Source organism: Hypanus sabinus, chromosome 21 (assembly GCF_030144855.1).
Source record: "Hypanus sabinus isolate sHypSab1 chromosome 21, sHypSab1.hap1, whole genome shotgun sequence".
NCBI classification, from domain to species: Eukaryota; Metazoa; Chordata; class Chondrichthyes; order Myliobatiformes; family Dasyatidae; genus Hypanus; species Hypanus sabinus.
The window spans coordinates 17,441,505-17,464,419 of NC_082726.1; the positions used below are offsets into that span (position 1 = coordinate 17,441,505).

A 22,915-nucleotide genomic window follows, 5' to 3' on the forward strand; every position below is an offset into this window, starting at 1 on the left:
AGGGAAAATCAATGCCAAGGTCATTATAAACTGTCTCCTCTAATTAACCACAGAGAGGCTCCTTGAACTGGGGTGTGGATCTCCTCTGTCCAGAAGTGCAGTGGATGTGATTCTTCACTGAGTCACAGGTGGAAACTGCCCTTTTGACTCAACACGTCTGTGCCAACCAAGGTGTCTGCCTGAGAATGTCCCATTTGCCTGCGTTTGACCCATATCCCTAAACCTTTTCTATCCACGTACTTGTCTAAATGACTTTTAAACATAGTAACTATACCCACCTTTACCACTTTCTCTGGCAGGGCAACTTGTTATGTGTGAAAAAGTTGTCTCACTCTCAGGTCCCTTTTAAACTTTTCTCAGTTTAAATCTAGCCTCTAATTTTAGACTCCCTACTGTAGGAAAAAAAATATTACTATTCACTGTATTTATGCTACTCATGATTGTATAAAGCTCTATCATGTCACCTCCCAGCCTGTTGCACTCCAGGAGGAAAAAGTCCTAGCCTATTCAGTTTCTACTTGCAGCTTAAGTCCTCCAGGCCCAGTAAAATCCCAGTGAGTCTTTCCTGCTACTGTGTGACAGTTCCACAGAAATGCTTTTGGTTTTACTAAAGCCCGTGATTTCTCCTGTCAAGAGGAAGTGTGAAATGTCCTTCTCAAATCTGACTCTCCGCAGAAGTTTGTACGCATGATACATTTGTTCCATATTGGCATGCGAGCTCTGATCCTACCAATAACAATAATAGAACCAATCTTGATGAAGTCTGATGTTATTGCCTCAAAATTTTTCTTTGTCCTTCTTGCCACCATCTAGCATACTCTCCTTGGGACTGGAGCTATCTTCAGAACTAATGGGAAACTATGACAGCTAATCTCCAGAAGCAAGGTCACCTAAACCTCTGTAGTTGTGCTGCACGATGCAGGTAGTTCTCAGAGGGAAGCTCCAAGCTGTTGTTGAATTGTATGCTCAGCATTAAGGAGTCCTTTGCCAACCCACCCTTGCTGTACAAAATGGTTCTTGGCTACACTCAGGAAAATATGGATCACTGCTTATTATTGGGAGCCATGTCTTATCAAATGCAGACATTGATGATGAAATTCATTACCATCATCACCAGAACATCAATCCACCTGTTTCTCAATTTGAGCATCAAAACTTCAGACCTGGCACAAAGCTCGTGGACCGACAGACAATAGTAATCTCTGCCCTCTTGTATTTTCCTGAGACCAAGACTGCTTGCAGTGTTCACTTCCAGACGATGGCAAAATCCCGCTAATGCTGTCTCCATAAAATCAACAAATTCATTCGAAGAATATGCAAACCAATATGTTTTCCTATCACAGAGAAGCATTCCCAGTATTGAGGCCCTAGTTATGTTGTGTTGTTCGGGACACCAGACTCTTCTGAGATTTGTTATTGGAAGGAATTATTGGATGAACGTGAGTAAATATTCAAGGATGTGCTTGAAACCTTCTTGAAGAAATGAAATTTTCCCCCTGATTCATGCCCATAACTGCTCAAAGTATGGATTGAGCGTTGGGAATGGTATTGAGAACTTCAGGGCCATGTATCAGGAACACTCAGACACAGAGAAAACAGTAGAGGGGAGTGCTTACTTATTTAAGACCAATCACCCCTATTGGGGCATAGGCTACTGACAACAACTCTTTCAGAGTACTCTGTCCTGGGCCAGTTTTTCAAATTGTTCCCAGATGTAGCCAGTCTTTGAAGATCCTCTCTCTACCAGGGATGAGGTCTTTGGAGCTTCTTTTGGCATTTCTGTAGTGTTGGGTTTTTAACAAGATGGTGTTGCGAGCCTCATGCCCAGCCCAACGCAACCCTCCATTCGCAGCTGTGCTTGGGACTGTCTGCAGTGGAGTTGGTGCCCTCCCCTCTATCTCACAAGCTGTATGTGCAAGTGTTAATACTTTACATATTGATCTCACAAAGCTGGAGTGGAATCTAGTCATCCTTGATCTCAAGGGCCTACCAAAAAAGATGGTATGCCGCCTTTCACACTACTGACCTGCCTAGTCTTTCTATCATTTCCTGCCCATCAGTGGAAGTGGTTTCCACTTGGGTTTCATCAAGCATCTGAGAACTCACTGTCATCCTTAATCAGAGGGGCTGCCAATGAAGGACAGGGGTTGCGAGGTCACATCACAGTCTGTGAAATGAACCAGGATGCAAACTTCTATCTGAGTTGCTCAGGTGTAAGCCAGCATCACGAGGCTATCTTTGCAAAGCTCGTAGCCAACAGGCATTCAAAGTCCTTTGATTAATTCCCTTCAGCACTTTTCAAAAGCAAAAACTGAAGGTATTGGAAATCTGAAATAGTTTTTATTTTGAGCTTTTTCAGCCTCATTGAGCATTCCATTAGCTACCCCTGTGCTCTGGGCAGTACCACTGAAGTGAGATGGTGAGATTTGACAGTCTGTCATTGAATTCTTCCTTTGCTGAGCCAATAGAATATTCACTTCACTTTGATCCAAGGCATCCAAAGTGGCTGTCTCCAGTCAGTTCCAGATTTGCAGCGGGTAAGGCACAGCCAAACGGTTTCATACATTATTACTGTGACAACATCTTTGTAACTTTGGGCAGGTCCAACCACTGTTATCCATTGTCATCAAATGACCAAGTCTGTGGGCAGCCCAGCCTCCTTAAATGCCATTCGGTCTGGCTAGGCTGAGTCAGCTGTACACCAAAACTGGCCACATCTACAGTTTGCTGTCAGCTTTTGTCACTTGTTAAATGCCTTGGCATTTTTTCTCTGTGAAAGGGGCACAATATAAACTAGATAATTTATGTCTGGCACCAGAAGAGTAAAAATGATAAGCTTTGTGTTCGTAACGGCCCATGTTATTCACCATTGTCTCTGTCTTTGAGGAAATCAGTCAGCTTTTGATCCACTTTGTGTCCCAAGCAACATGATTCACTCTTGCTCACCCGAGCCTCTTTAATTCAAGGCAGTGCTTAATTGAGAGTGAATTGTGCAATGTTCCTCAATGGTGTAGTTACTGCCTACTTGTGACGCTCCTCAATCCAAGGTGGTGAACATTGAGGAACATTGCATTCTGAGGATAGATTTAGAAATCAGTTACAACAACAGTTTGAACACGAACACACACAAAATGCTGGAGGAACTCAGCAGGCCAGGGAGCAACTATGGAAACGAGCAGGATGTCGATGTTTCGGACTGAGAGCTTTCATCTGAGAATAAAAAATGAGGTTAGACCAAGAAGGTGGGGGGGGGGGATGAGGAAGAAGTACAGGGTGATAGGTGATGAGAGGGGAGGGGTGAAGTAAAGAGCTGGGAAACTGATAGGTGAAAGAGATAAAAGGCTGGAGACAGGGGAAACTGATCGGAGAGTGTAGAAGACCATGGAAGAAAGCACCAGAGGGAAGTGATGGGGATAGGTGGAAGAGGGAAACAGAAATGAGAATGGTGACTGGGGGGGTCAATTACTGGAAATTCGAGAAATTGATGCCCATGCCATTGGAATAAAAGGTGTTGCTTCTCCAGCCTGAGTGTGGCCTCATCAAAGCAGTAAAGGAGGCCATGGACTGACATGTCAGAATGGGAAGTGGAATTGAAATGGATGGCCCCAGGAGATCCTGCTTTTTCTGGCAGACGGTGATTGGCGGAGCGGTTGTGGCTCATCGATATAAGGGAGACCACACTGGGAGCACAAGATACAGTAGATGACCCTAACAGATACATAGGTGAACAGGAAACTGCATCCAGCTTTCTTCAAGTGTTTACATTGAAAGATAAGTCGCTGCTTTTGTTCTTACTTTCCAATCAATTATTTCATACCTTTATTTGAAGATGTTTTTGGTGTTCAGTTCAAAAGGAGCAGCAGTGATCTTCCTGCTCCCAACTCTGTCTGTTTAGAGATAAGACAGGTTGAAGTTTCCAGACATTACCATTGGTTTTAACCAGGAGCAGAAGGCTTATCTTTCTCCATCAGGATGTGGAATAATGTGGGTCAATGGTGTGAATAATTCATAATCCTTGAAAGTACCTGGAAGATTATCATGTTACGTCTGATTTCATGTTACTCAGAACTGAGTGGGACATTTGGTCTGTTCCCTGGGTCGACTGGTTGCTTCTTAATGACTTCCCTGTTTGAATGTTGATTTCTTTTTCTCACGAGGATGATAAATCAGTAAGCAGTAGCTTTGGCGGAGCTGGTGTTTGACTCCCCACAACTGGTCTAATGCCCGTTGACCGAGTCCCTGGAGTGACTGGCAGGAGGCACTGCATGTTTTCACTTCACTGCACGACAGTAATTGGGTGCAAGTGTTCTTCTTTGTGGCTCATTACACAAGGAGTTGTCAACTGTAGCTGGGAGGATGTGAATGGAGGTGAGATATTTCTTGTGCAAGGAGGCTGGAAACTGAGACAAGCGGGGCTGCTGCTTCCGGTCAGATGAACGGCCAAGGGGTAGCAGTGGCAGTGATGGATTGAATTAGTTGTAGTTGAAGCAGCTGGTACAGAGTGGTACGGGACTGGAGACCTGCTGCTCCTCCGTCTGCTCGGATTTATTTTTGAGTTTTGCTTTATTCGAGTATGAAACAGCTGGCTGTATGTTGGCAGACCTCAATCTGGGTGGACCTGAGGCAGACCTCAATCACTCCAACACAATTTCCCATCCCCTCTCCCCTCCTGTGTGCTCTCCTTTAATTTCCCCTGTAAAGTCTCAAGAGACATCTGATAGATTCAAGGTCCAGTGTGCGATATGGTGGGTTCTCAGAATTTCTGCTGCCTTGTTTAACTTGGGGGTAGAAGTGGTGCTATCAATGAACACTGAAAATTGTTCATTTGATTGTGTTTTTAATAATTTGACATGTTTTCTTGCATATAATCTGATTTGCATGTCCTAAACAAGTGATTATAATTTTTCAGGCATCCCTGAGCTTAGGAACTTCGTGTGAAGGAGTTTGCAAGTCTAGCAATTGATAGCCAGTTTGTACCCAGCAAGCTCCCACAGATATCAGTAATAATCAGATCATGTGTGTTTATTTCTTGTAATGTTGGATCAAGGCAGTTGGTTAGCTTATCAGTTGTTGTCAATATTTTTGTCTTGGATTTTCATATTTTTCTCATATTTTCTCAACATAATTGAGCAGCTCTATGAGATGCCTATTAATATAAATCCTCCATATTTTCCTCGAATCTATTTCATCTCATGTGCTCCTTAATTCCCCTTGATTCTTGTATCACTTGCCTACACTTGGGGCAATTTACAGAGGCAGATTAACCTACCAGCCTTTGGCATGTGGGAGCGAACCAGAGGACCTTTAGGAAACCCATGTGGTTCAAAGTTCAAAGTAAATTTATGACCAAAGTTCATATATGACACTATATGCAACCCTGAGATTCATTTTCTTGCAGGTATGCTCAATTAATCCATAATAGAATAAATGAAATATTGCACTAACTGGATCTTCAACCAGTGTGCAAAAGACACAAACTGCGCAAGTACAAATAGAAAGAAAGAATAAAAAAATAAGCAATAAAAATCAAGAACCTGAGATAAAGAGTCCTTGAAAGTGAATGCAGAGGTTGTGTGAATATTTCAATACTGGCACAAGTGAAGTTATTTCCTTTGGTTCAAGACCCTGAGGGTTGAGGGGTATTATCTGTTACTGAACCTGGTGGTGTGAGTCTTGAGGCCCCTATACCTTCTTCCTGATGGCAGAGAGAATGAGCAAAATGCACGAAGGAAGCACCCGAGGTTAGGATTGGGCCAGGTCGATGGAGCTGTGAGACACTTCCATATGTTTTAAAGAAGTGATGTGAAAGAGAGAATAGTGCAACCACTCAGCAGTTCAAGCTGCAGGTGTGGAGAGGGAATCAGACTGAATTAATACCATCGGAGAGAAGGTAGAGGAGGTTGAAGATCTAAACTCAGCATTTCAAGAATAGCTTCTTCCCCTGTGCCATCAGATTTCCAAATGGTCCATGAGTCTCTACCATGTCATTCCTCTTTTGCCCTATTCATATATTTGCTTTTATTGTAACTTACAGTAATTTGTTTTGCTGCCACCCACAAAACAACAAATTTCACAATTTGTGTCAGTGACAATAAACCTGATTCTGAAAGTCTCAGCTTAATGATTACATCAGAATCCTTTAAGCAATTCGAGAAAAGGCTTTTGTCAGAAATATCACTGTTTCTGTCCCTGCAGATATTGGCAACATTTCTGCATTTATTTCAGAATTTCAGAATCTTCAATATATTGGCTAATCTAGTGTTTGAAATCTTGTTATTAGTGAGTGCAGAGAAGTTATCTCAGTCAATGAATTGAAGCTTGTTATTTCAGGATGGATGCCCAAGGGAAGACCTATGTACTTGCAGAACAAGATGTTGGATGGAAATTTTATAAGAGGCTATACTTAACAATTTCTTTTATTATTCCTCTTCCTCAGCCATAATCTGTTGTGGAGTAACTCTAAATTATCCGTATGTTTCAGAAGTGAGTTTTCTATAAAGTAGACCAAATAATATGGAAATAATTTACCTTGTCATATATCTGTGCCTATTTAATCAAAATACTTCCATAAAATTGACATTTATTTGCTTCAAGTTTTAATGAAGCAGATTTTCCAAAAGGTTGTCATTGTTTATGCTGAGATCTCAAAACTTTAAATGAGAGAGACTACTGCTGAAACATTTTTTAGACCGGGGGTTCCCAACCTTTTTTATGCCATGGTCTAGTACCACAAGCAAGAGGTGTGTGGAGTGCAGGTCGGGAACCGCTGATTTGGATTGCGTCTCAGCACTGACTGCCTCAGATTTCTTGCAAGCATTACATAATATAGGACATGCATCATTCTTTATCCTGTTTGTGGTGTTTTTTTCCAAGAAAAAAAAAGGCCCCTGTGGTTAATTTAATTGTTATTCTAAAAATGTGTTTCCATGGTAGGAAGTTTTTTTTTGCAGGAATTTTTCTGTTTGTCTAAATAAGAGTAAAGTTTTGTGACATCATTGTGAATTTGCCGGCAACAACCCCCCCCCCCCCCCCCGCCCCGCCCCTTGGTTATTTAAAGCTTACATTGGATTGAGTTCTTGTTCCTGTTCCTTTTCCTGTTCTGCTTGTTGGGGATGTCCTTGAATGTGGTGCCAGGAGGAAACAGTACAGCTTTGATCTCCACCTTTCTGCACTGCATGCTGACACTGTTGAGATTCTCAACTGTCACTATAAAGGACTCCCCATATTTGGTCTGTTTCTTAATAGATCAGTGAGGTCTATTGTGGCCTATTGCTGTTTTCACAAACAGGGCACCAGACCCTTCAAAGCTGCCCTGAGCCAAACAGGATGCCATTGCCTGTATTTTACAGTCGGTGAGAGTACAGAGTGTTTGGGCTGCTGCTGGATGTTTGGCCTGAGATGTTCTCTTCACTGTGAAATAAGTTGATGGAACTTGCAGCATCATTCCAGAGTGGAGTTTGTCTGCGTGACTAGAATGATCCATGCTCTGCTCCCAACACCGTTAGTCTGGCAGCACTCATCAAACCTTGCCACTGGCAGTGAATGTTGATGAATTGTTGGTGACTGCTATCGTTGGAGAGAGGGAAGTGGGTGGAGGGACAGAGAAGGGGCTGGGATGAATGGAGGAATGCACTATACTTAATTGAAAAATTGGCTACATGATTTGATGTATATAAATGAATTCCATTTTCCTGTGCAGATTGTCCTGATAGGACCTCTTAAGTTTAAGAGATCAAGACCCCCCACCCCCAGTTCTCATCAGCTCTTGCCATGTTCTGCCACTCTTACACACCAGAGGCAATTTGCAATGGCCAATTAACCTACTGACTGGCATGTGGGAGGGAACCCAAGTTTCCATACAACATGGTGAACATGCAAACTCCACTCATTTAAACCTGTGCCTCTGACCCTGTGAGGCAGTGGCTCTGGAAGCTGTGCCACTGTGAGTTGTCGGGAGTTCTCATCCTTACACATCTCTTTATGACCAGGGATATTATCTGGATCAAGGATGAAGATTCATTTGAATTTTTTTCGTTGCTCCTTGCACACAAAAAATATACATTGCTAAAAACCTGAACTTTCAAAGTTTATAATTCCACTTCTGCCATGATTAGTCTTAGCACTGGTGTTCCTGCAATTGTGTCCTCAGCCCCCTGCTCTACTCCCTGTACATTCATGACAATGTGACCAGATTCTGTTCCAACTCCACCTCAGGTAATGAATTGGAGCACAGAAGGTGATAGATCTTAATGAAAAGGATTCATGACAACAAGCTTTCCCTGAAATGAAAGTGAAGGTTGGTAGCTTAGCTTGGCCAGGACCCAGTGGAGACTGGCAGCTATCGCGACAGCCAACCAATCAGGACAAGTTGGACCAATATAAACCCACTTGGCAGAAACAACGCTCAGTTGCGCACTGATAATGTCACCTCAACTGGTGGCAAAATGTTCGCGACCTAACCTTCAGGCTCAGTGAACAACCCTACAAGCAAACCTTGCTCATTGGCTTCAGAAAGGGAGGGAGGGGGCCAGTGCATATGCTGCTGTCTACGTATGTCAGTGGTTTTGTGATTGACAGGGCTAAACGCTTCAAGTTCGTAGGAGTGAACATCAATAGCCTTTCCTGGTCCAACCTGGCCATGATTGCTCACAATGCCTCTACTTCCTCAGGAAGCTAAATAAATTTGGTATCCTGACTCTGACCATTTTTATTGATGTACCACAGAAAGCATTCTGTTTGAATGCATAATGGCTTGGTATGGCAATTGCTTTGCATGTGACCACAAGAAATTACAGAAAGTTGTGGACACATACAGCCGTGCTGTACATCACAGGAGCTGGTCTCCCCTCTGTGGACTCTGCTTCTGCTTCTCACTGCCTTAGTAAAGCAAATAGAGTAATTAAAGGCCCTACCCTGGACATTCTGTCTTCTCCCTTCTCCCATCAGGCAGAAAATGCAAAAGCCTGAAAGCATATACCACTAGACAGCTTTTATCCTGCTGTTATCAGACTCTCGAATGGACATCTTGTAGGATGAGATGAACTCTTGGCCTCACAATCTACCTCATTATGATCTTGCACTTTATTGTTCACCTGCACCGCATTTTGTTGGTAACTTTTATACTTCTGCATTGCTGTTGTTTGACCTTATTCTAGCTCAATGATTTGATCTGTATAAACAGTATGCAAGATGAAAGCTTTTCTCTGTATCTTGGTAGATGTAATGATAATAAACCAATTCCAATACCAGATGTTGTAGGGTTGACAAATTATGGGATTGGAGTAGGAGACGAGGAGTAGAGAGAAATGTCTGATCAGCACAGCACTGGTCTCAATGGCAGGGAATCAGCAGTTTTCCAGTGTCCCGGGGAAGGTTTTCTGATTGCAGGTAGTTTAGGAGTAGAGCAATGTGGGAAGAGGGAAATGATAACAGAAAATGCTGGAAATACTTAGCAAGTTAGGCAGCATCTGTGGATTAAGAAACATTTAATGTTTCAGGTTGATGACCATTCAGCTCATCATGTCTGCTAGTAGTCCAAAACTTTCCACCATTCTTCAATCACCAACTCGAGCTTATCATGAAGGATATGGGAAGTAAGAGCTGGTGGCGACCTTCTGATTTGTGCTTCCACGGTCATGCTTATTTTTAAGCTCCTGTTCGATCACCCTGTCACTTAATTATTTTCTGATATCCACTGATCCCCACTTTGAACAGAGTTGGTGTCTGAGCTTCCGAGGCTGTCCAGGGTAGTAGATTCCAAATGTTCTCTACTCTGGAGAAATTCAGGTCAAGATTCAAATTTTTATCATGTGTACACCGAAACATACAGTGAAATTAATCACTGAAAAAAGAAACCAACACACTCACGTTTGCTGGGGGCAGCCCATGAGTGTCACCACATATTCTGGCTCTTCCTTCACATTTCAGCTCTATATCATATGCACTTTATTTTGAGACCATGATGCTGGACTTCCCAGTCAGGGAAGCTTCCTCCCTATATGTCAAGTGCAAGTTGAAGTTTATTGTCATAGGCAAATACCATGAAAAGTAGTGTTTTGCAGCAGTAGAATAGTACATTAAGCATGGAAAACATAGGTGAATAAACTTGAGTTAATATAATTTATATATAACTAGCACAAGAAACTAAACATTATGGCATTAATGAAAGTTGAGAGAGAAAGAAATATAGTCCAAGGCACTGTTAGGACTTTTTCAGGTTAGTTCAAGAACCTGATGGTAGTGGGACAAAGCTGTTGTTAAACCTTGAGGTGTGGTCCTTAGTCTTGTGTACTTCCTGCCTGATAGCAGCTTCAAGAAGAGGGCACAGCCTGAATGGTGGGCTCCCTGATTGTGGATGTCGCCTTTCTAAGACAGTGCTTCTTGTAGATGTCCTCAGTGGCGGGGGGACTACACCAGTTGATGGAACTAGCTGAGTCCAGCACCCTCTGTAGCCTCTTGTGTTCCTGTGAAATCGAATTTCCATTCCAGGCCAAGATTATCTCTCATACTGAATTCTAGAAAAGAGAGGACTAGTCTCTTCACCTTAACTGACTGTTTCCTCCCCCCCCCCCCCCCATGCCACGTATCAGTCCATTGAATCTAAAGACTATGTCATTTTATTAATTCACAAAACCAAAACTAGGCATATTCTCACCAAGCTCTATATATAATCATAGTAAGATATGATGTTTGTCTTTGTACTCAAAACCATTGCACTAAAGGTTAAAAATATTGTTTTCCTTCCTAATTGCGTGCTACACCTGTATATTATCGTTCAATGACTCGTCTGCAAGGTTCCCTATGAAAAGCATTGAGATCTTTGCTCTAATAGCTCTCTGTGCAATTCATACAATACTCCGGAAACTCAGCAACTGCTACTTGAATTGAAGTAGTGCTTTTAATGGGTTGAAATGATCCATAGCTCTTCACAGAAATATATTAAATCAAATTGGACAACATTGCTTAAGACACTATTAGGACAGAAATTGGGTTGTAAACAGCCTTTTAAAGGAGTAGGGAAAAGTGGAGCTGTTCAAGGAAGAAACTCTTAAGGAAGCTTGATAACCTAAACACTGTTCCCCAGTAATGGTGTGATTGAAGTTGGGAATGAACAATAATGGGAGTGGGGAAATCGTGGAAGCTGAGGCAGTGAGAGATGAGGGCATGGATGAGTTTTAAAATTGGCCGTAGGGCACATGGGATCCTGAGCAGTTGGTTTTGGATTTTAGTCTAAATTAAGCTGCTTTTCCTTCAAGATGTAACTTATCATGGCTACTTTGCATGAGTTTAAAGGTAGCAATAGTGTTTCTTGTGTTTGTTTTTCCATATCTTGTTTTGAATCATTCAGTCTGTGAATGTGCGGATTTACCAGTCTCATCCTGCAGATCTTTCATTCTGTGGTCTGTAAAAATAAAACCTTCCTTGTGCAAATTATTCCCCCCCCCCCCACTACATTTTATGTTCAAGTTGCCATTTTCCAAATTATTTTATTTTTATTGCCATAACTCTCTGAATAAGCCCCCCCATCTGTGTAATTTTTAGCCATATTCTGGACTTGTTTGTGACACCAACAGAACTTTCCTTTCCTGTTGACTCAAATACAAACATCATTTAGCAAACTATTAATAGTGTATTTCTTCTCCATCCATCTGAAAATAGCACAACAAACACAAAGTTCAAGAATTTAGAGAACCAGACCATATCAACACGGTGATTAATTTGACCATGCTGGACACTCCACCAGCAAACCTTCTTTGCTATTCCTCCCACAGTTTCTTCTGATCCTCTTCAGCTTCATGACCACAGTAAAAATGTGTGATTCATCCTTTCTTCCTTTTTCTACGCCTCGTGCAATCATCCTCTCACATGCAATTCCTTACGGAGCAGATGGAGCTTCATCAGGGTCTACACCCTGAACCACAACTAAGTGCAAGAATCTGACCACCTTTCACTTCTATTTGAAGTCTTGACTAACACTTGCATTCCCACATTATGGGAAATAGCTGCAAATCCTCAACCCTCAGCCATAATTGTTCTGTATTTTGACTTTTGAACGTTGATCACTTACACAGAGCATCTTTCTGTATGCGATTATTTATACTGTGTTCTCGCCATAAGTTATTAGTATAGATATTCCAGAGCTGGTGATCTGGATCTTAAACAGAATGAAGTATGGTCAGACTATTCCTGACTTATGAGCACTTCTACAAATGAATGAGATCCCAAAATTCAGAAGTCTGGTGTATGCTCGTTCATTCCTGCAAACAACAGAACTAGTTTCTTTTTTCTCCACGTAGTAATTGTCTTTTGACTTGTCTGCTTTTGATATTATTCATTACTATACCGTGGAGGTACGGTTACCATACCTTGATCTTATTTTTGTGCATATTCTGACTGATGGACAAAAACCCATTCTTTACTAAAGCTTGATCAATTTTAAATTGTCTGCCCTGCATAGAACAGTGATTAAGAATTTACCTGGCCCATGTCAAATCAAATTTTTTGTGGTGTTTGTTCTGTGCTCCCAGTTTAGATTTTTCTTCCATTTTTCTCTCAGTACATTAAATGTGTGTTGGTACACCCTGTAATTCATTTAAATATTCAAGGCACTATGAGCCTAAGGTCTTTGGGTATAGTATTGAAGTAGCTGAGTTACTGAACTAGCAAGCATTTGGGCAGCCCATTAACCCAGGGATGTTCGTACCCAAATGTGGCCGCTAGATTCAAATAATTAAAGGGAGCTGACATTGCCTACAGTCACCATAAAGCCAATAGTTTGTCATGAAAATTTCTTTGGCTCACTTTTGACCATGGGGAAGGAACTCTGTTATTCTTGCCTTACATGGTGTACATGTGAATCAGCATCCACCCATGGGACTGACCCTTGTGCCTCTCACCAAAAGCAATAGTGGACAGACAAGACGTCCTGGCATTTCTAATAATGTCCTCTTCTTGTGAAGGAATGCATTTAATGAAAATAATCTGTCCTCGTATTTTAACTCCTGCAGTCAGTGTGATAAAGTGCCTTGAAGTTATATTCAGTCTTGCCCAATAACTACTGAGGTCGAGAATATCTGTATTTGCAGCTTGGAAGTTTAGTTTTGCTTGTAGAGATTATTTTTTGTTTGAAACAGTACCTGGCTATTGTAGATCATTCTTTGTAGAAAAATATTGATGTGTCCTTTGATAATATTTACCAGCAGTGGCTAAGAATGTTGTTGGTCACGTGGTGTGTAATTTATCCCTACCTAAAGTTTATGCGTCTCGCTCTTCTTTCTGCCTTCATTGTTGGAGTCTGTTTTGGACTCAGAAAGGTATTTTATAAATGAAATGGCTAGTTCTCCTGGAATTTACATTCTGGCATGTAGCACCAAACCAGATGGATCAGAAGGGAATATCCTTGATTCGGTTTAATCCAGCCTGGAACAATATTTGTGGATTTCTGAACCAGTCTTTATACTTTCAGGGTCGCGTTGTCTTGTGAAGTTATTGGACTGAGGATTTCTTGGTGTGGGGAAAATACAGTTAAGGGTCTTTTGGGGAAAAATAAGGTCATTTATTAATATCCAAGAATGCCCCTTCACTTGCCATTTTTGTTTTTAGGAGGGCAAAGTGGGAGGACTGAAAATAAAGAACAAGCCTTGCTTCTGGACATTGGCAATAATTTGGTTATCCCTCATGTGCAGGTATTTAGGAATAGGATTGAGCGTCAAGACGATGTCTTGCAAGATCAGATCGAGTCTTGACATTCGTTGAGATTAGTCTGTAGGTGCTGCAATCTGGAGCGACACACTCAATGCAGGACTGAGGGGGTGAGGCGCACAGAGTTTCCCCAGTGGATTGTTTGCTGCTTTAGATTCCAGCATCTGCAGCCTTTTCAAAGTTCAAAGTAAAATTTATTATCAGGGTACATACATGTCACCGCATACAATCCTGCAATTATTTTTCCTGCGGGCATATTTAGCAAGCCTATAAAAAGAATCTAAGCAGGATCAATGGAGAACAAACAAATAACTAGCAATAATAATGAGAATGAAGTAACAAGATAAAGAGTCTTTAAAGTGAGACCTTCAGTTGTGGAAACACCAGAAGTAGAATGAGTGTAGTTATTTATTTTGTTCAAGAGCCTGATGGTTGAGGGGTAGTAACTGTTCTTGAACCTGATGGTGTGGGTCTTGAGGCCCCTGTACCTTCTACCTGATGGCAGCAGTGAGAAAAGAGCATGGCCTCAGTGGTGAGGATCTTTGATGACGGATGCTCCTTTTCTACGGCAGCATTTCATGTAGATGTGCTCAGTGGTTGGGAGGGTTTAACTGTGATGTACTGGGCTGAATCCACTGCCTTTTGTTGGATTTTCCACTCAAAGGCATTGGTGTCTCCAAAGCAGGCTGCAGTGTAGCCAGTCAGCACACATTCCACCACATATCCATAGAAGTTCAACAAGGTATTTGATGATGTGCCAAATCTCCGCAGACTCCTGAGGAAGTAGAGACGCTGTCGTGTTTTCTTTGCAATTATATTTATATGATGGATCCAGGACAGATCCTCTGAGATAGTGACACCCAGAAATTTAAAGTTGGGTCAATACTGAGCCCAGGTGCTGGTGCATTGCTTGTACATGGGAGAAAAGAAAAACTTGCAAAAATCAAACTAATGTGAGTGCTTTCAAATAATTATTCATTATTATCCTGCTCAAAACAAAATATCCAGATATAACTACTTTAACACTAGCCATCAGTGAGCAGCAGACTTCTTCTGAAAGGAATCCTCGCCCCCGTTGTACTGAATCTGCTCTGGAGCACTTGAAGCAGCAGATGTACACTGTGCAGATTTGCCACAGGAAGGTGGGAAGCTTTTCTTTTGCTTCTATTCCTTTCCCTTTCTCCCACACTCCATGTTACTTCCATTGTATGGTTAGACTCGCCCCCAGGAATGTCCCAGATGAGGGAGAGCTGGGGAAGTGGTTACAGCTTTCGAGTTGTGCTGTCCTCTGGATGATGTGTCATTTGCTGGGAAATCCAGGCTGAATTGTGCTCAATTTGCGTAGTACATTTTGTGGCCAGAATATTGGTGTTGCAAACATGGTTTTTTTTTCCAGAATCTTTGTGTGTGGTGCACTATTACACAATACAAGGGTTGCAGGGTACAAAAGGGAGCAGCTCTTCATGAAAAAGAACATCTTACTGTTTTACGTTTTTTGCGAGTATGAAAAGGGGAGAAGCATCTTTTGACATGGTAGTGTCACCCTGAAAGTGTGTTCCCCCTTTCTTCAGTCCTGTTTCAGGTTTACTTGGAAGAATTGACAAGCAGAGATGAATAACAGGAAATACATGATTTATTCAGGCCAGCACCACCAGTGGAGAGGGCAACAATTAAACTGTTCTCTCTGTTGCCGATCTTTTTGGGTATTCCCACCATATTTTCAGTATCTACTTTCTCCTGAATCCCACAGTTCCAGCATTGTCCTCTCTGTCCTCCGCTCTCATTTGTTTCTATTTATTCCACCCGTAGTGAGGTAATTGCTAATTCATTATCATAGAGCAATTCAACAGACCTTTCAGCCCAATACCAACCATGGTGCCCACCCAGTTAGTCTCAATTTCCTGCGTTTGGCACCACCCCTCCATGCAACTATCCAAGTTCTTCTTAAATGATACTATTTTCTCTGCCATTTCTTTCTGCCAGATTGTTCCACATAATCACCGTCTGCTTGAAAACGTTGCCCCTGGGATCCCTTTTAAACCTTTCCGCTCTCACCCAAAATTTGTGCTTTATATATCCCTCTCATAATTCAGGAACCAAAACCAGAACCACCTCTCTCATCTGCCACCAGTACGACCTTTGTCACTCTGTGGCATTTGGACCATGCTCAATTGTATTAAGGAGGCTAATGCGTGCCAAGAAAACATTCCTTACACTTTCTTTTTGTTCTCTTCTGCCTCACCCACAACTTAAATTGTGTTCAGTTTCTCCTGACCTGAAACCCTTCACTGTTTCCTTCTCCATAGATGCTGCCTGACCTTTGAGTAATCCAGCATTTTATGTCTTTATAGCTTGGTACAGTGACTGCTTGTGGTACACACTGGTTAATAAATGTTCTTAATTTTGTGTACATAACTACCAATTTGAATGAGGCAAGGCAAATAACACCAAGTAAATGTAGTCTCATAGCAGGTGATGGGGAGTTGCACCTAGCAGAATGCATTGAGTGGAGGGAATATATTTTCATGTTGATATCTGATATGTTGATAATTGTTGATTGTAGGCAGGGCTCGGAGCACTCTGTTGCTGAATTTTCTGTCAGCATACTTGGGAAGAAAAGTAGGTTTTCTGCTAACCAGCACTTCACAATTAAACATACTAGAATCTCTATGGTTAATAGTTCTGTAATGGAATCATACAACATAGAAGCAAGCCATTCAACCCACTGAATCCATGCTGACCATCACTTTAATACACTTTATTCTCTGTAGTATTCCATCAGCTCTCCCTGGACTCTGCCTTTGCCATTACTGTAGGGGCAATTTATTGTGACAGATTAACCTATTAGTTCTTGTGTATTTGGGATGTAGAAGGAAACCAGAACTCTCCAATATGTCACAGGGAGAGCATGCAAACTCCACACAGACAGCATCCAAGGTCAGGATTAAACCTGGGCTGTTCAGTCTGTGAGGCAGCAGCACCACTCACTGTTGAAATTTACATCTTCAAATTGTCTATTTGGCTAACAGTTGAAATAGTCCAGAAACCTGCTTGACAACACAATGAAAATCCTTAGATTGCAGATTATTGGAGTTTATCTGGGCTTCCATAATGCATTCCTCCTGTTGCTGTCCCGTACAGTCGGGTTTCTAGAGAACCCGGAGTTAATGGGCACGTGGGAGAAAATAATTTACAGGCAAATAAGTGGGGTGATGGGTGGAGAGCTTTGGCTCGATAGGCTTCCTGTGTTAAAAAACCAAACTTTCTGCTTCCAAGTGGAGGTCGTAAACTCTGAGTCACTAACAAAATGAGCAGCTGCAATCAGACCATAAAGTTCGTGTTTCCGATCAATATCCAAAGTTTAAATACTGAATCTCTGGGAAATGCCAACAAAGGAAGAACAAAATGTTTAGTAGAAAAATGAGATCGAGCCACATGGGCCTATATTCACTGCAATTCAGAAGAATGAGAAGGGATCTGAGAAACACATAAAATTATGAAAAGAAATTGTTAAGGAAGAGATAGGAAAGTTGTAGGGGAGACTAGAAAAAGGGGAAATAGCTTCAGGATTTTGAGGAGTAGATTTAATACAGAGATGAGGAAGAAGTGCTTTTCCCAGAGAGTGAATTCTGCCCAGGGAAGCAGCGAGGCTATTTCATTAAATAATATACTCAGTGGCCACTTTATTCGGTACACCTTTCTCATACCCTTTGCCGCCAGAATGGCCTGAATTATTTGTGTCATGGATTCCATAAGGTGCTGGAAGTAACTCATGAGAGATTCTGATCCTTGTTGACATGATAGTATCGCACATATGCTGCAGATTTGTCGGCTGCGCTTTCATGCTGCAAGTCTCCAGTGCACCACATCCCAAAGATGCTCTGTTAATTGAGATCTGGTGACTGAAGGCCATTGGCATATGCTGAGCTCACTGCTGTGTTTGTGGAACCAGCTTGAGATGAACTGTGCTTTGTGATAGGGCATATTATCCTGCTGGAGGAGCTGTTAGGAGATGGGTGGACTGCGGCCATAAAGGGATGCTCATGGTCAGATAGTGAGCAACAATACTCAGTAGCCTGTGGCATTTAGATCATGCTCAGTTGTATTAAGGGGCCTAATGTTTGCCAAGAAAACATTCTCAACTCCATTACACCACCAGCAGTATGAACTATTGACACAAGGGAGGATGGATCTGACAATCTGCATGTTGCAGCAGCAATCGAGATTTGTCAGACAGACTGGTGTCTTTCCAATCTTTAACTGTCCAGTTTTGGTGAGCCTGTGCTCACTGTAGCCTCAGTATCCTGTTCTTAGCTGACAGACGGAGCCAGGGTAGCCCATCCACTTCGAGGGTCGATGTGATGTGCGTTCAGAGAAGCTATCCTGCACACCACTGTCGCAAGACATGGTTATTTGAGTTACTGTTGTTTGCTTTCCTCTCTCATTAATAAGGCATTTTTGCTAACTGGATTTTTTAAAATTGTTTTTCATACCATTCTCAGTAAACTCTAGAGATTGTTGTGTGTGAAAATCCCAAGAGATCAGCAGTTTCTGAGGTACTCAAACCATCCCGACTGTCACCAATAATCATTCCACAGTCAAAGTCACTTGGATCATTTTATTTCCCCATTCTGATGTTTGGTCTGAACAACAGCTGAACCTCTTGACCATGCCTGCATGCTTTTATGCACTGAGTTGGTGCCACATGATTGACTGATTAGTTATTTGCGTAAATGAGCAGGTATACTTAATAAAGTGGCCACTGAATATTTTTTAAACACAGATAGATTTTTGTATTTTAGGGGGAATCGAGGGTTATAGGGGAAAGTCAGGAAGGTGAAGATGAGTCTATGGCCAAATCAGCCATAATCTTATTGAATGACAGAGCAGGCTCAACAGGCCAGATGGCTGACTCTGAGAGGAGAAAATAAAACTGCTGAAAGAACTCGGCAGATCAGTCAGTGGAGAGTATTGACTCCAAAGTGCAGGATAATTCCTTTTCTTCAACAGAAGCCTCTCTCAGTCGTACATACTATGTCCTCTGTTCAGAGATAGTGTCTCACTTTGAAACGTCAACCATTCCTCTGCCTTGCTGGGCACTGCCCAACCTTCTGAGATCCAGCACTTTGTTTCTCACTCCACGTTACACCTTTTGCTGTCTCTTGTGTCTCCTCTCTAATGATCCAAAAAAGGATGGACGTTATCAAATGGTTGAGGGGTTGCAATGTGTTCCAGATGTAGCGAGAATGGGGAAACAGGATACAGTAAAGGTATGAAGAGAGAAATTCCAAACAACTGGATGCCAGATTGTTAGAGCTTAACCAGATAAAGTTTGGCAATCTGCCTTCCTATTGCTATTTATGAATAAAGTATCTGGAGGGAAGGGTGAGCTGAGTGAAGTTGTTGATCCTCCTTCCTCCTCCCCATGTCTAAAAGCAACACAGACAGAGGAGTGAAGAGCAGATTGTAACCTGCCAATGGCACAACAGGAACTGAAGACAGCTGTTTGGCCTCTTCTGCCTGTTTTCACCATTCAGTGAGCCAGCAGCTGATCTTCTGTCTCCACTTCACTGTGTGGTGAACTTACCCCATACCTTCAATTCCTCCCCATTATTTTCAATCTTCCTTGTACTCTTTTACTGAGTATCTCCAGCCTCTGGGTAGGAACCTCCAAGACCTCTGAATGAAGAATTTATAGCTGTCGTCGATGAACTCAGGAGATGCTAGAAATTCAACTGGAGAGTCAGCATCTGAGAGAAGAGATCAGAATTAAATGGTCAGGTCATCAATCCAGAACATTAACTCATCTATTATCTCCAAGATACTGCCTGACCTTAGGAGTACCTAAGGCGTTTTTGTCTATTTTAGATTTCTATTTTCGTCTGATTTTTTTCCCCCTTTTTTTCCTGTTTGGTTAATCCTTCATTTTGATACTGTGGCCTCTGGGTTTTAGATTCTCAAAAGAAATGACATGAACCTCACCAATCTGAAATTAATGAGCTTGCATATTGCTTCCCTTGAGAATCTAGACATTCCCATTGGTGGGAATGTCATGGACTTCTATTAACTGAGGGTTAAAGAATGACATTCGTGGCTCAGTTCATCAAATGTAGATGTGGTAAAGTTTCTCAGTCTACAATAAAAACAATTGAGTAAATTGTTTTGGGGGGCAGTGGCTGAACATAAATGACTTAAAAAGGAACTTAGCAAGTCAGGCAGTATCCATGGAGGGAATAAACAGTCAACATTTCTGGGCCAAGAAACATTGACTATTTGTTGCCCTCCATAGGTGCTACCTGACTTGTTGAGTTCCTCCAGCATTTTTTTTGTGTTGCTCAATATTTTCAGCATCTGCAAAATGTCTTCTGTTTGTGACTTAAAGCAGCTCACATTCTCAGTCCTTTGCAAATAGCATGTCTGTGAAATGGTTCCATTCGATTATTATGTTTGGGTTAAGAAATTGCTTCACATGTGATGGTTATTAAATAGTGTTGAGTAGGCAGACTTTTGTAATCCAATACGAACCATTGTTCTTGATGTATTGCACTCCTGAATAACTGGAGATTTTCTCTGTCTTCTGATAGACTAGTGAATCCTTATTAAGTGTTTCCCAGTGTTCCTGCTTCAACATTAATCCTGAGGATTTGCCCAAATTGGCGATGATTTTCTTAAAAAACTTCTCTTGCGTGCCGTGGTAATTTTGATCAAAGATTATCATTGTTAATGAGTTAGTAACAACAATTTTGGACTTTTAAGGAAATAGGATGAGTCTTGTTGCTTATTTACGCTTGGTTTTACTGTTAATAAGAGTATAACAGATAAAGATTGAAATAATTGAAGTATTTTGGGAAAAACTTCAAAAATTAAGAATTGAAGGGTGACACTACCTGCTGCTTGACGACAAAATTTTTATGCATGTCATTGGTTCACTCTAGAGAGTGTGTCTTCATGCAATAGCTTTATTTCACCGTTGTCCTTGATGGTTTCAGCAGCAGTTACTTCCAGTCAGGAAGTAATTTGAGAAGTATTTCTTAAATTGAGGCTTTGGACCTGATCAGAGTTGGAAGAGGAGATGGGGGAGAGTGGTTGAAGTGAAGGTCTTGCACATAATAATAGGGAGGTGCAATTGGAGGAGAGCACCTTTCTTTTGTTAGTGCACTCAAATCTTTATAATTTTTGTTTTGTTAGTTTGAATTTCTCTTCAGTTAGGTATGACAGTCCAGATTGATATTACCAGTGCCAATCTAGGAGAGTGGTGTTCTGTCTCAGGTCCAGTTTTTTAGACGAGATTATAAAATGTGAAAGGTTGCACTAAATAAACTTGAAGAGTAAGAGGAGTCCTCTCTGGTGTCCTGGCTAATATTTAAACTCAGCCTTCATCATTTGAACATATTGTAAAAGCAGAAGGATGGCAGCAGTTAAAGAAGCTGACTCCCCAGCACCTTCTCAAAGGCAGTTAGGGATGGGCAGTAAATGGGAGACTTGACAGCAAATCCCACATCCTGAAAATGGGGAAAAAAATGCAAAATGTTGGCAGCATCCACAATCATCATGGAGAGAAGCTGCATGGAAACAGGACCTTCAGCCCAATGAGTCGATGGTGATCATCAAGCACCCACTTTACGGTGAGCCTGTTTTATTCTCCCAAAGTTCCCATCATTGCTCCCAGATCTACAAAGTTTGTAATAGCAGTAGCCTTCACCCACTCTGTAATTTACAGTGTCCAGTTTACCACCAATCAGTACATTTCAGATGGGGGGGGGGTGTAATTGGAGCATTCTGGGGAAACCTGGACTGCTGGAACTGAGGCAACAGCTCTATTAGGTGCACCACCGTGGCTCCCTCCCTTTTTAAACAAATGATTACACAGGCAGCCTTCCTGCCCCCTCACGCTGTTGGGAAATGAGTCGGTGCTGTTTCCTGCCTTGTTTTTTTTCCACAGCTTGGGGAAAAAAGCATGTGAATACTGGAAATAGTCATCTAGTCAGGCAGCATCAGTGGGGAGTGAAAATATGTTTCAGATCACTGACTTTGCATCAGAGAGTTCTGAAGAACAGTCTGAGTTTGTTTTTTTTTCTCCTGAATGCTGCCTGACCTACGGTGTATTTCCAGCAGTTCCTGGTTTCACTGGTTCAACAGAGAAGTCATTCTCATGTTACTATTTGCAGTAACTTCCCAGGAACAAATTTGTTGCTGTGGTCTATATATATGTATAATATAAAAAAATATCATGTAACATGAAAGGTGCTATAAATTAAAGCAAGTTTTATTACCCTTTAAGTACGATTCGAAGGTATGGTAAAATGGTCAAACTTACAGCAATTCTGCCCACATACATGTAAAGCTCTTTCCTTGAGTTGACGTTGCAGTACTGGTCACGGTAAGGATCAGGTGGTCTTTGAGGAACCGCACTATAAGTGAGCTTCACTGAAAATGGTTGGAAATTCCTATTTATTCCTCAGGAGAGTGGTTTTGTTTTCATTCACTTTAGTAACATACTGTCAGTTATAAAGTTCACCAGGGTTAACAAATCGTTTTCAGAAAAGGATAAATGTAATGGAAAATTTTCAAAGAAACAGGATGTCCAATAAAAAAAATCTGATAATAGTGTGGCCTCAATTTTGTGAATTTGAGTGTTGCTGCCTGCTCTTTACTTCACCTTTACGGAAATGCCATTCCCTGGTGCCTAACAATAATTTTAATGCAATAAATAATCAATGTCAAAATGCTTCATCATATTCAAGAAGTTGGTTTATGCTTATTTTTACTCCACTAAGTACACTGTAAATACTCTAGTGCATATAGTATAAATTTGAATCTGTCAACGTCAACCACATTTGCAGTTTATGATAGAATAGTGTAGATTTTAAATGGAATCTACTCTGTTTCTTCGTGTCTCATCCCCAGATCAACAGAATCTATGTGATTCTTCCTGATGCTTTTTCCCCTTTTCTTCCTTTCCTCCTTTAATGTGACATGTTAAAGGAAGGGGGAGAGAGTTCAAGTTCAGTTTATTGTCATTCATCCATACATTTGTGTACCAGCAAACGAAACGCTGTTCCTCCAGACCAAAGTGCAAAGCACAGTGCATATAGCTCACGCACACAGCACACAGAAATAATATTAGCACTAGTAAGTTAACAAATAATCAGCTGCATTTGTGACACAAGGTAAGGATAAAAAGTATAGTACCGCTGATACTTCATGCATGAGG

The 22,915-nt window shown here is 41.5% G+C and overlaps 1 protein-coding gene across 4 annotated transcripts in view; it reads left to right on the forward strand.

The window, feature by feature from the left end:
- ptpn9a (protein tyrosine phosphatase non-receptor type 9a) overlaps positions 1–22,915 on the forward strand; it is a 248,321-nt gene that overhangs the window by 13,360 nt on the left and 212,046 nt on the right. The gene's annotated exons all lie outside the window — the stretch shown is intronic.